Raw genomic sequence first — 15224 nt, 5'->3', positions numbered from 1 at the left:
ATTCACAGAGAGACTGTCTCTTCTCCAGGCAAAATGCATTTATTTTTATTCCTCCCACCACCCTTCTTATGCTCTCCCTTTCTTCATAAGTCTCCCAAAGACCACACAACTGAGCCCCCTTCTTCCAAACTTAGGGTGGCTCCTCGTAAAAATATGAAAGACTTGTCTAGGTTTTCCCCCCCCGAACAATGCTGTTACTGTCTGAGTTTGGGAAAGTCGACGGTTGGAGAAATTTCCCAGCCGGAAGGCACCACTAGTGTCCTTGTTCCTCCGTTTCCCAAAGAGGTAGACTCCTGTTTTGCATACGGATGAGATGGGAGACAATGAACCCGTAAGCCTCTCTTGACAGAAAGCCTTTGTTTAAAGCTGTCTGATTCATGGGCCAATGAAATGGCATCACTAAAATGCTAAAACGCTCTCTTCACATTTTCACCGAGGGTTGGAAAGAGGGGGTGTACATGGCCATCCTCCTTTTTTTTTTAAAATCATGTGATGATGGCATCTGTGTGATTTGGCCTCAGTGTGATGTATCCTGGTGCCAGAATAAAAAAAGAGTTCTCATCACCCATTCTACATTGTGCTAAGTCCAACCCAATCTGTCAAGCCTGTGTTAAGCCAGCTGATGGCGCTCTAGGCAGGGTTGTTCTTCAGATATGAAGCAGATATCTAGGAATTGTCTTTTTTTGCATCATGTCTGTTCAATGCTTTCTCCAAACATACAGGATCTTGTTATTATAGTGATGCCGTAGCGGTGACTGTGGATGCAAGAATAAGAATAACATTAAAGAAAAATCCATTATCTGTTGTTCAGATAAAGGCGAGATAGAAAATTGAGAATAATTGAGGTCACACCCCGATTCAAATAATCTGCTTTCCTGGAATGAACAGGAATAAAATGCTGAAATGCGGTTGACAGAATGACGGCCATTGAAGGAAACCCCGTAACTGCCTGAGTCAGTTGCTCCACGTGCACTATATTCCCCTGGATAATGAGTTAAACCATGAATAAATACATTATACTCCATTAGAATTCCTGCCCCTATAATAGTAATAACTGGATGCCTTCAGAGAGGCGGAGCATGAGGATGTAGTCTTGTCAAGGACTTGGCTGCTATGTATTATACATGGAATTGGCACTGTATTTATCCTGCTGTGTGTTCTGGGGTATTATACATGGAATTGGCACTGTATTTATCCTGCTGTGGGTTCTGGGGTATTATACATGGAATTGGCACTGTATTTATCCTGCTGTGGGTTCTGGGGTATTATACATGGAATTGGCACTGTATTTATCCTGCTGTGTGTTCTGGGGTATTATACATGGAATTGGCACTGTATTTATCCTGCTGTGGGTTCTGGGGTATTATACATGGAATTGGCACTGTATTTATCCTGCTGTGGGTTCTGGGGTATTATACATGGAATTGGCACTGTATTTATCCTGCTGTGTGTTCTGGGGTATTATACATGGAATTGGCACTGTATTTATCCTGCTGTGGGTTCTGGGGTATTATACATGGAATTGGCACTGTATTTATCCTGCTGTGGGTTCTGGGGTATTATACATGGAATTGGCACTGTATTTATCCTGCCGTGTGTTCTGGGGTATTATACATGGAATTGGCACTGTATTTATCCTGCTGTGGGTTCTGGGGTATTATACATGGAATTGGCACTGTATTTATCCTGCTGTGGGTTCTGGGGTATTATACATGGAATTGGCACTGTATTTATCCTGCTGTGTGTTCTGGGGTATTATACATGGAATTGGCACTGTATTTATCCTGCTGTGGGTTCTGGGGTATTATACATGGAATTGGCACTGTATTTATCCTGCTGTGGGTTCTAGGGTATTATACATGGAATTGGCACTGTATTTATCCTGCTGTGTGTTCTGGGGTATTATACATGGAATTGGCACTGTATTTATCCTGCTGTGGGTTCTGGGGTATTATACATGGAATTGGCACTGTATTTATCCTGCTGTGGGTTCTGGGGTATTATACATGGAATTGGCACTGTATTTATCCTGCTGTGGGTTCTGGGGTATTATACATGGAATTGGCACTGTATTTATCCTGCTGTGTGTTCTGGGGTATTATACATGGAATTGGCACTGTATTTATCCTGCTGTGGGTTCTGGGGTATTATACATGGAATTGGCACTGTATTTATCCTGCTGTGGGTTCTGGGGTATTATACATGGAATTGGCACTGTATTTATCCCGCTGTGTGTTCTGGGTTATTATACATGGAATTGGCACTGTATTTATCCCGCTGTGGGTTCTGGGGTATTATACATGGAATTGGCACTGTATTTATCCTGCTGTGTGTTCTGGGGTATTATACATGGAATTGGCACTGTATTTATCCTGCTGTGTGTTCTGGGGTATTATACATGGAATTGGCACTGTATTTATCCCGCTGTGTGTTCTGGGTTATTATACATGGAATTGGCACTGTATTTATCCTGCTGTGGGTTCTGGGGTATTATACATGGAATTGGCACTGTATTTATCCTGCTGTGGGTTCTAGGGTATTATACATGGAATTGGCACTGTATTTATCCTGCTGTGTGTTCTGGGGTATTATACATGGAATTGGCACTGTATTTATCCTGCTGTGGGTTCTGGGGTATTATACATGGAATTGGCACTGTATTTATCCTGCTGTGGGTTCTGGGGTATTATACATGGAATTGGCACTGTATTTATCCTGCTGTGTGTTCTGGGGTATTATACATGGAATTGGCACTGTATTTATCCTGCTGTGGGTTCTGGGGTATTATACATGGAATTGGCACTGTATTTATCCTGCTGTGGGTTCTGGGGTATTATACATGGAATTGGCACTGTATTTATCTGCTGTGGGTTCTGGGGTATTATACATGGAATTGGCACTGTATTTATCCTGCTGTGGGTTCTGGGGTATTATACATGGAATTGGCACTGTATTTATCTGCTGTGGGTTCTGGGGTATTATACATGGAATTGGCACTGTATTTATCCTGCTGTGGGTTCTGGGGTATTATACATGGAATTGGCACTGTATTTATCTGCTGTGGGTTCTGGGGTATTATACATGGAATTGGCACTGTATTTATCCTGCTGTGGGTTCTGGGGTATTATACATGGAATTGGCACTGTATTTATCTGCTGTGGGTTCTGGGGTATTATACATGGAATTGGCACTGTATTTATCCTGCTGTGAGTTCTGGGGTATTATACATGGAATTGGCACTGTATTTATCCTGCTGTGGGTTCTGGGGTATTATACATGGAATTGGCACTGTATTTATCCTGCTGTGTGTTCTGGGGTATTATACATGGAATTGGCACTGTATTTATCCTGCTGTGGGTTCTGGGGTATTATACATGGAATTGGCACTGTATTTATCTGCTGTGGGTTCTGGGGTATTATACATGGAATTGGCACTGTATTTATCCTGCTGTGGGTTCTGGGGTATTATACATGGAATTGGCACTGTATTTATCCTGCTGTGGGTTCTGGGGTATTATACATGGAACTGGCACTGTATTTATCCTGCTGTGGGTTCTGGGGTATTATACATGGAATTGGCACTGTATTTATCCTGCTGTGGGTTCTGGGGTATTATACATGGAATTGGCACTGTATTTATCCTGCTGTGGGTTCTGGGGTATTATACATGGAATTGGCACTGAATTTATCTTGCTAAGTTATATGGGGTATTATACATGGAATTGGCACTGTATTTATCCTGCTGTGGGTTCTGGGGTATTATACATGGAATTGGCACTGAATTTATCTTGCTAAGTTATATGGGGTATTATTTGTGGAATACTATGATGGGACCTGTGTAGAAAATGTTTTTACTCCCAAAACACAAAAATCTGTTTCTGCCTAAGAGCTGAATTATGCACAAGGAGGTCCTGCTTATCACCAGATTTGTACTGAAACAAATGGTCATAAAAGTATTATGCTAATGTAGTAGTCAGGCAACAAGATAGGCCTCTGAGAGGGAGAATGGAAGGAGATACGTCTAGGCACCATCTCAGTGCATTGTTCCTGAGTCTGGGCTTTCAGCCAGCGCTACACATTAGAACTGCTTTCAGCTAACCTATTGTTTCTCCTACTCCCATGTAACTGGAGGAGTCCCAAGCCGGACTTGGATTTCTTACTATTGAGTGCTATTCTGATACCTACTGGGAGCTGCTATCTTGCTCCCTTCCCAATGTTCTGCTGATCGGCTGCTGGGGGTGAGGGGGGGGGGGATATCACTCCAACTCGCAGCACAGCAGTAAAGTGTGCCTGAGTCTGAGCTTTCAGCCAGCGCTACACATTAGAACTGCTTTCAGCTAACCTATTGTTTCTCCTACTCCCATGTAACTGGAGGAGTCCCAAGCCGGACTTGGATTTCTTACTATTGAGTGCTATTCTGATACCTACTGGGAGCTGCTATCTTGCTCCCTTCCCATTGTTCTGCTGATTGGCTGCTGGGGGTGAGGGGGGGGATATCACTCCAACTTGCAGCGCAGCAGTAAAGTGTGCCTGAGTCTGAGCTTTCAGCCAGCGCTACACATTAGAACTGCTTTCAGCTAACCTATTGTTTCTCCTACTCCCATGTAACTGGAGGAGTCCCAAGTCGGACTTGGATTTCTTACTATTGAGTGCTATTCTGATACCTACTGGGAGCTGCTATCTTGCTCCCTTCCCAGGGAGGGGTTGGGGGGGTATCACTCCAACTTGCAGCGTAGCAGTAAAGCATGACTGAAGTTTATCAGAGCACCAAAATCAGTGTTTTTGAAAGACAGATTTCAATGCAGGATTCTGCTGGAGAAGCTCTATTAACTGATGGGTTTGCTAAAAAAAACAATACTGTCCTATGACAGTATTGCTTTAATCCACAGCTGACCTCCACAATGGCACCTTCTATGACCCACTATTGGCTGAGCCTCCAGACCCCATACTGTACAGCTATTTGCTGGCACGGCCCAACAGCAGCACCGTTTCCTGCATCTGCTCAAATTCATAATGGCAGCTCATGCAGAAAGTAATTGTTTTGTATAACGGGCGCAGACACGAAGAGTATAATCTAAAAAGAACGCACAGCAGGCAAACATTTATTGTGGTGCCAACAATAATCTTCTGTGGATCTGTCAAGGTGATTGTATGAAATGCATCCACCTACAGCAAACAGTGGGGGATCTATTGTGCGGCCCTCAAAACCTGTCAACGGAAGGAAAACAAATATGTAAACAAGTACTCATTGCAGCTCTGGGGATTCTAAAAATCCCAAATTCTATTAACGATAAATTCTATAAAAAAAAAATAGAACATTTCAAATGGCGGGCAGGGGGGGAGCTGGGCAGAACTGTTATTAAGTGTGACATTTTTCTAGAAAATTAATAGTGGGTCATTTATATAAGGGCTCATTCATGGCTGCAAGCGCAATGGGCAATTTGCACTTTTACCTGCAATGAGTTGCGCCTAAAACCAATTTCATTAATGGTTCTTCGTACTTCTGTATAATTGCGCTCAGTGCTGTTTGGTCCTTCCGGCCTTCCGTTCCCAATCAGGAGCTGCTGCACGCGCTGAGCCAGGGTTCGCTCACTGCCCTACGCCAATAGGCACGGCACACTTAGGGAAATATTAATCATGCTGTGTAAAAAGTGGAGTGAAGCATTACTGGTGATGTTGCCCGGGGCAACCAATTAGCAATTAGATTTCAACAATCAGAAACCAAAGCAAAGTATCTCATTGGCTGCTATCAGCAACATCACCAGTAATGTTTTACTCCACTTTTTACACAGCAAGATAAATATACCCCTTAAGGTGCCCATACACGTGCCGATTCTAGCTGCCGAAATTGCCCACTTAGACCAATTCGGTCCGATTATCTTCCTGTGTATGGGCACTAACAATGGGCCTGCCTGACCAACATCTGGCCTGAAATCTCGATCGGGCAGGTATGATTTTTCATTGGATCGGGGACCACATCATTTCATTGATGTGGTCCCCAAACCGACAGGCGTCTATACCCGCTGTTCTAAACCGAATTAGCCCAATATCGCCCACTCATAGGTGGGGATATTGGGAGAATTTCTGCTCGCCTGACGAACTGGTGTGTAGGTGCCATCTCAGTGCCTTGTGCCTGAGTCTGAGCTTTCAGCCAGCGCTACACATTAGAACTGCTTTCAGCTAACCTATTGTTTCTCCTACTCCCATGTAACTGGAGGAGTCCCAAGCCGGACTTGGATTTCTTACTGTTGAGTGCTATTCTGATACCTACTGGGAGCTGCTATCTTGCTCCCTTCCCATTGTTCTGCTGATCGGCTGCTGGGGGTGAGGGGGGGGGATATCACTCCAACTCGCAGCGCAGCAGTAAAGTGTGCCTGAGTCTGAGCTTTCAGAAGGAGCCAGCGCTACACATTAGAACTGCTTTCAGCTAACCTATTGTTTCTCCTACTCCCATGTAACTGGAGGAGTCCCAAGCCGGACTTGGATTTCTTACTATTGAGTGCTATTCTGATACCTACTGGGAGCTGCTATCTTGCTCCTTTCCCATTGTTGTGCTGATCGGCTGCTGGGGGTGAGGGGGGGATATCACTCCAACTTGCAGCGCAGCAGTAAAGTGTGAGTGAAGTTTATCAGAGTACAGGTCACATGACTGGGGCACCCTGGGAAATGAAGAATATGGCTAGCCCTGTGGGAAAAACAGATTACAATGCAGGATTCTGCTGGAGAAGCTTTATTAACTGATGGGTTTTGAAAAAAAAAACATGTTTTCCCATATCAGTATTGCTTTAACTGTATGGCAAACTGACTAAGAGCCTTACTATAGTCCAACTGGCCAGTTAGGGTGAAACTGAATATCAAAGTGAGATTTGGGTGGATCTGTAGGTCTAGTCTCTCAAGGGATGGCCATAGCAGTAGGCTAGTTGTAGGGCAGTTAATGACAAATTTGGGGAGAAGGCCTTTTGGACTAAACTTAAAAAAAAAACATAGTTTGACGGTCAATAAGGGAGGGATTTGGAGTGTTTCCTGTTGTAGTTATTCTTGTTATTAAATATTTATATAACAGGCCGTATGAGAGCTTCCTAAATAATACTGGTTGACAATGGGGAAAACTGAACAACAATAACCCTAAAACAACTGCAGTAGAGGCATTATTAGAAGTCCGTGTGGCTTGCACCATTGGCGACATCCTCCATCACTAAGAAGTAAAGACATTTTAGTTGCTAATCTATTAGAGCTTTATGGGCAGACAAGATGAATCAAGGTGAAGTGTATATCAGGCCTTGAGTGTCCCTATACCTGTATATGACTGAGGTGCAAGTACCAATGTGCCTGTGTGTATATAAAGGTATATCTATATATTTGTTAAGTGACCCGCTTCCGCCCCTTAGCTATAGCCTGATTGCTATGCTTGGCTGAGTGCTTTGGAGCTAATGCTTCTGTAAAATGCCATGTAATCGGTACCCAGTGAAAGGCCTAATCTTAGAGACCATTAAAATGTGACTTAATCCAGGAAACCGCTGTGTGATCTGAGGCTCCTGGCGGCTAATCCGCGGCTAACAGCTCTTTCAAGCCCATCCAGGACGTCACATAATGATTTGCTAATTGTTAGATCACTCCTTGGTCCCTGATCCCGAAAAGGACTTTAATGACTTCTAACTTCCCTTGTGGCCTTGTTGCCATGGCGACCAACACAGGCTGAAATTTCCCACCCTGTCACGGGGGGTCACCACATATTCCTTTGAGGGGCTTGTAGAAGGCGTGACCCGGCAGGCAGAGGTCGTGGTTACAAGGAACTGGGGGTCAAGTGATTCTTTTCCTACACAATAGGACCTGAGTACGCCCCGGCGGGGGGGCTTGTGCCCAATTAACTCTGCTCCGACCAAACAGGCAGAAGCTCATGAACTGGTGCCTTTATAGAGGTCCCCGGGTGAGGATATGAGAAGACGACAAACATATTATCCAGCTGTGATGGGCTTCCCGAGGCCTCGCACTAAGCAGAATAGACATTCATGGCTCTTGTTCCTTTACTTCATTTAACCCAGGAGGGCACAGCAAGTCATTATATCATGAGCATGATTGGCTGGGATAACAGAATTCCCCTTAAAAAAGCCCCTTTTGTGCACATAAATAAATATATATACTGCTGCCCAATTCAGAGCTCAGCTACTACCACTGCACCTGTGAACCCACAGCAACCAATCAGACAAATAGTTTAATTGCCAAGCGTGCATTAAACATATCAAAGCTAATTGCTGATTGGTTATTATGGATTTCTGCACCATTGCAGAGAGCCAGCTATAAATCTCACATAATCATTATCACTTTGACCTCACCCAGTAAGCTGGAACATAAGCCACACATGGGAAGATTCACTCGTTTGGCGAGGTCACCAAACAAGCGGATCTTCTCCCAATATCGGTCTAATTCGATCGTTTGGCCCTAGGCATAGGGCAAAAGGAGCAGTCAGGCCAAGGACCTCATCAACGAGTGGATGAGGTCCCCAATCTGATGGAAAATCAAACCTGCCCAATCGAGATCTGGACAATTTTAGGCCAGATGTCGGGTAGGCACATTGGGGGTGCCCATACATGGGCAAATAAGCTGCCAAATTGGTCTGAAGGGACCTGCAGCAGAAATATGGCCATGTATGGCCACCCCCTCCAGACCAAGTAGGCCACTCATTGTATTATGTATAAAGGCCTCTAGAAAGGCTGGCTGGTCTAAAATTTTAAGGAATTGTGGGAAGGAAACCCAGTATCAGGGGTGTAACTATAAATAAGGAGACAGTTGAAGGGATGCCCGGACTACATGGTCTGCTCCCTCTATAGTTTTTAGATATTACCCCTACAACCAAACTACAACGGCGGGAATAGGCGCCGTCGGGCCCAAGAATCTACAGCCAAACTCACAGAGCCACAGGTTTTATTACCCCAGGGTCAGACTGGGCTAACAGGACACGGAAAAAAATCCGGTGGGCCCCACCGACCCTTGCTAGCGACTTAGGCCCTCCACCCTCACCCCATAAGAATGTGACGTAAGTAAGTAACATGGTGTGGCGTGCATCAGGGTGGGGCGTGTGCCTGTGGGTTGAGGAGTTCGTGACAAGGGTGGGGGGCCCCTGAGGTGCCAATCCGACACTGGATTTCCCTGACTTTAACCGGTTCACTTTGCTTACTGCATAGGGTTCTATGGCATAACTAGGTTGGCACAGGCCCTGGGGCAGGAATTGGTCTCAAGCCCCCTCTGTCCCCAGGGCACATTTGCAAAATTCTTCTTTAATCCAGTATCCAGTACTCCAAGTCACGCAGTTTCTCCTCCCGCAGGCCCCAAGGGGTGAGGAAAGGGGGCAGCCTGTTAGGGGCAGGGCCATGGTGTGAGGGGTGCAATAAGAAAAGGGGTGCAATGGTTATGATGTCATGGACAGGTAAGGGAAAATAAAAGGTAAAATTGGGGTGGATCGGGGGCTTCAGTGGGCTCAACTTAAGTGTATTACAAATTAACTCCAATACCTCCAAAGTCAACTACAATACCTATACATTTGTATTATTGCCCGTGGCCTTGGCAGCTATTGCTGAACCGCCTATCTCAGATGTGTATGGGTTTGCATTCTACTGGTATCATCATTCACTTACTTACAAAGGAGATTGCCATTGGTTTATAGTTGGCGTCTTCCAGATTTGGCTGATTAAATTAGCTGTATAAATCTGTAATATCTCTAAAGTAAAATCTTGTATTGAGCTCCGAATAGGTTCCCATGGGAGTTTTACCTTCTGTAGTATCCAGTACTTCTAAATTACTGCATAAATGGGCCCAGCCTAAAGACCTGGGGTGAAATCTTATTTGTATAGAAAACTAAAATGCAAAACTGTTGGTGACTGTTACCCCAATGTTTCTATATATCTGTAACTTTGTTATGGGCTAAGGGGGCCCAGCCTGAAGGCCAGTTAGGGGGGGATTTGGGGTGAGTGCTTATTTGTGCCCTGGGTACCCCTGGAACTATAGCAGGGTGACTGTTACCCCAATGTTTCTATATATCTGTAACCTTGTTATGAGCTAAGGGGGCCCAGTCTGAAGGCCAGTTAGGGGGGATTTGGGGTGAGTGCTTATTTGTGCCCTGGGTACCCCTGGAACTATAGCGGGGTGACTGTTACCCCAATGTTTCTATATATCTGTAACTTTGTTATGGGCTAAGGGGGCCCAGCCTGAAGGCCAGTTAGGGGGGGATTTGGGGTGAGTGCTTATTTGTGCCCTGGGTACCCCTGGAACTATAGCAGGGTGACTGTTACCCCAATGTTTCTATATATCTGTAACCTTGTTATGAGCTAAGGGGGCCCAGTCTGAAGGCCAGTTAGGGGGGATTTGGGGTGAGTGCTTATTTGTGCCCTGGGTACCCCTGGAACTATAGCGGGGTGACTGTTACCCCAATGTTTCTATATATCTGTAACCTTGTTATGGGCTAAGGGGGCCCAGCCTGAAGGCCAGTTAGGGGGGGATTTGGGGTGAGTGCTTATTTGTGCCCTGGGTACCCCTGGAACTATAGCGGGGTGACTGTTACCCCAATGTTTCTATATATCTGTAACCTTGTTATGGGCTAAGGGGGCCCAGCCTGAAGGCCAGTTAGGGGGGGATTTGGGGTGAGTGCTTATTTGTGCCCTGGGTACCCCTGGAACTATAGCAGGGTGACTGTTACCCCAATGTTTCTATATATCTGTAACCTTGTTATGGGCTAAGGGGGCCCAGCCTGAAGGCCAGTTAGGGGGGAGATTTGGGGTGAGTGCTTATTTGTGCCCTGGGTACCCCTGGAACTATAGCAGGGTGACTGTTACCCCAATGTTTCTATATATCTGTAACCTTGTTATGGGCTAAGGGGGCCCAGCCTGAAGGCCAGTTAGGGGGGGATTTGGGGTGAGTGCTTATTTGTACCCTGGGTACCCCTGGAACTATAGCAGGGTGACTGTTACCCCAATGTTTCTATATATCTGTAACCTTGTTATGGGCTAAGGGGGCCCAGCCTGAAGGCCAGTTAGGGGGGGATTTGGGGTGAGTGCTTATTTGTGCCCTGGGTACCCCTGGAACTATAGCAGGGTGACTGTTACCCCAATGTTTCTATATATCTGTAACCTTGTTATGGGCTAAGAGGGCCCAGCCTGAAGGCCAGTTAGGGGGGGGATTTTTAGTTAATTTGGATAACTGTTATTTATATGTCCATTTATGTATTTGTAATCATGTTAAGAGCCAAAGGTAATGTATGACAAAGTGAGATTTAAGCCTAGGAATCCTGAGAACCACTAATTTAATATAAAAGGAGATTTTTCTAGTAGAACATATAGGGAACATGACGGTTTATGTTGCTGCTTACAAGCCAGACCTCCAACTTCATGCATCACCCTGAGATGTTTTCAGTCCTTTAATCTATACTATATAATGCCTCCTGGACTCAGAACAACTCCCTGGACTCCAGGGTTCTGAGTTTCCAGCATTTCCAGGCAATTATCCCCGGCGCTATTTCATCACCAGTACGGTGTTAGTGACAAGAATACCGACATCTAGGACTCACTAACTGCCGACGCTTAATCTTCCAGACAACTGTTTTGATGCATTTTTCTGCACGAAATTTAATTGACGACCCCATTACGATGGCGATTAGCTATTAAAGCAGTGGTAGCCACGGTACATTTCACAGAGTAACGGCAGAATCACACGGGAGAGTTCACAGTGGAAGCTGCAATTGCCGTTTGGATGCTGGTGATTGGGAGGCAGGCAGTGGATTGCGGCGCTGATTAGCTGGGATCCTTCAGCACAATGCACCCTGATTAGAACCAGAACCACTCTGCTGCGCTGCTAATACACACACTGTAGCCATTGTGCCCTCCATTGCACTGCAGCTCAGCAGGCCTGGTAACTAGGCAATGGAAACACACTTGCATAAATGGGATAACATATAACATAAATATCTATATGTATTAAAATAATACATTTGTATTACAGGTATGGGACCTGGGTAATTATATCTTAGTTGGGATCAAGTACAGGTACTGTTTTATTATTACAGAGAAAAGGGAATCATTTAACCATTAAATAAACCCAATAGGGCTGTTCTGCCCCAATAAGGGGTAATTATATCTTAGTTGGGATCAAGTACAGGTACTGTTTTATTATTACAGAGAAAAGGGAATCATTTAACCATGAAATAAACCCAACAGGGCTGTTCTGCCCCCAATAAGGGGTAATTATATCTTAGTTGGGATCAATTACAGGTACTGTTTTATTATTACAGAGAAAAGGGAATCATTTAACCATTAAATAAACCCAATAGGGCTGTTCTGCCCCCAATAAGGGGTAATTATATCTTAGTTGGGATCAAGTACAGGTACTGTTTTATTATTACAGAGAAAAAGGAAATCATTTTGAAAAATTAGAATTATTTGATCATAATGGAATCTATAGGAGGTGACCTTTCCATAATTCGGAGTTTTCTGGATAATGGATTTCCAGATAATGGGTCCCATAACTGTACTAATGTAATGTTACTGCATATGGGTAACTATATACTAAATATTTTTCATTATGGATGTGTATCCTAAACAGTTAACTTTTAGTATGATTAGAATGGTCAATTCTAAGCAACTTTTCAATTGGTCTTCACTGTTTATTTGTTATCGTTTTTGAATTATTTTCCTTTTCTTTCTAACTCTTTGCAGCTTTCAAATGGGGGTCACTGACCCCCAGCAGTCAAATACTATTGCTCTTTGAGGCTACAGTTTGACTGTTTGTTTTCTATTCAGGTCCTCTCCGATAAATATATCAGTCTCTCATTCAAACCACTCCCTTGGTTGCTAAGGTAATTTGGACCGTAGCAACCAGATAGCTGTTGAAACACCAAACTGAATAAAAATGTAAATAATTAAAAAAATGAAGAAAAATTGCAAATTGCATCAGATTATTACTCTCTACATCATATAACATGTTAACTCAAATGTTAACAGCCCCTTTATGTGGAAGAACCTGAAAAGCTTCAAAACCAGGCAGGGTGATTTGTGACTAAGCAAAGATGTACTGGCCCAGGACCAGGGCTTGGTTGCCAGTGTGTATGTAGGGCTGCCACATTTTCTAGAAAGAAAAATACCTTTTTTCCCTTTTAATAACATTGGCATCAAGCTACAGTTTCTGAGCAGCAGAAAATGACAATTAAATGGTTCCACATTGGCCACTAGAGGGAGCACTGCCCATTTCCAATGTTCCACTCGCCACCCACCTCACGCAAACTGGTGCCAGTATCACACAGTTCCAGCTTTTAGCCAAGGGCCTGAGCTAAACGATTGTTTACGAAGATTATTCTGCACAGGGGGAACAGGAACTGGAAATAAAACACAGAAACATCATTTTAGATGAGTGCGATAGTAACCACCACCAATGGGAATAGAATACATGAACTCCGGTGAAGAAAAAATGCTTTGAAGATGTGTTCGTGACCCTACTGCTAGTATGAAATATTATCACCTTATATCCCTAAGGATTTGGATGGTGGTAGGATGGTGTGAGGGGATATATCCACACCCTGTGGCACTGCACTCTAGGGCTGATCATACTATGCGCTTGTATGGCACAGTGGCAAGGAACAGATCAGCGTAAAAATGAAAATGGGCAAAATAAAAAATGCTTTCAATATAGTTAGTTAGGCAAAAATGTCATCTATAAAGGCTGGAGTGAGCAGATGTCTAACATAATAGCCAGAACTCTACTTCCTGCTTTACAGCTCTCTAAGCTGTTAGCAGTCAGTAACCAATCAGTGACTTGAGGGGGGCATATGGGACATAACTGTCAGTTAGTTTGCTTTTGAATCTGACCTGCGGGCTCACAAACTAACTGACAATTATGTCCCACGTGGGCCCCCCTAAAGTCACTAAGAGGCTGGAGAGCTGAAAGCAGGAAGTAGTGTTCTGGCTATTATGTTAGACATCTGCCCACTCCAGCCTTTATAGATGACATTTTTGCCTAGAAGGTTGGAAAGCTGAAAGCAGGAAGTAGAGTTCTGGCTATTATGTTAGACATCTGCTCACTCCAGCCTTTATAGATGACATTTTTGCCTAGAAGGTTGGAAAGCTGAAAGCAGGAAGTAGTGTTCTGGCTATTATGTTAGACATCTGCTCACTCCAGCCTTTATAGATGACATTTTTGCCTAGAAGGTTGGAAAGCTGAAAGCAGGAAGTAGAGTTCTGGCTATTATGTTAGACATCTGCTCACTCCAGCCTTTATAGATGACATTTTTGCCTAGAAGGTTGGAAAGCTGAAAGCAGGAAGTAGAGTTCTGGCTATTATGTTAGACATCTGCTCACTCCAGCCTTTATAGATGACATTTTTGCCTAGAAGGTTGGAAAGCTGAAAGCAGGAAGTAGTGTTCTGGCTATTATGTTAGACATCTGCTCACTCCAGCCTTTGTAGATGACATTTTTGCCTAACTAACTATATTACAAATAATTTTTATTTTGCACAGTCTGCCCATTTTTACACTGCACTGTTCCTGTAAAGGTTGTGAATTTGGATGCGTTGGGTCGCTCCCGCTTCATGCCCCTTACATACCAGGGCTGCCAGCACACAATTCCCTTTAACTCTTTGCACTCCATAAGTAATACAGGATATATAAAAGGTATGGTGAGCACAATCACTAGTGAAGCTCTCTATATGGGATAACAAAGCACTTCTTTACTTCTTTAATAGAATGTGTTCTGTAAAGTCTCTTTTATTGGTCAAAACTCGTTCCGACAGGATGATCTGACTGCCGTCAAGAAAGCGAGAGCTGACAAGTGTCACTGCAAATCATGGCATGGCTGCCAGGGTGACACCACCAGTCATATCGATGGCACGCTCCAGCTTGGTGACAACACATTCCCTGTGTGCTTTAGATTTATCACATTGATAGGGTAATATTAAGTGGAATATTCTATAACTAAGGCATTTAGTGGTGCTATTGTAACTGTACACCATCAAAGAAATGCTAAATGTTGATTGGGCAAGTCTGTACCTTTGTAACCAGGCCCAGATTGGGATGTAAATAGTCCCTGGCATTTCAAGTACACAGAGACCCAAACAGCCCCCCCAGCCCAATAAATAGTGACTGTCTATGGCACCTTACAGCCCCCCTGGCATTCCCAGTACCCAGAGGCACAAGCAGCCCCCCCAGCCCAATAAATAGTGACTGTCTATGGCACCTTACAGCCCCCCTG

Source organism: Xenopus tropicalis, chromosome 8, assembly GCF_000004195.4.
Source record: "Xenopus tropicalis strain Nigerian chromosome 8, UCB_Xtro_10.0, whole genome shotgun sequence".
Classification (NCBI taxonomy): Eukaryota; Metazoa; Chordata; class Amphibia; order Anura; family Pipidae; genus Xenopus; species Xenopus tropicalis.
This window is presented reverse-complemented; position numbering follows the sequence as displayed.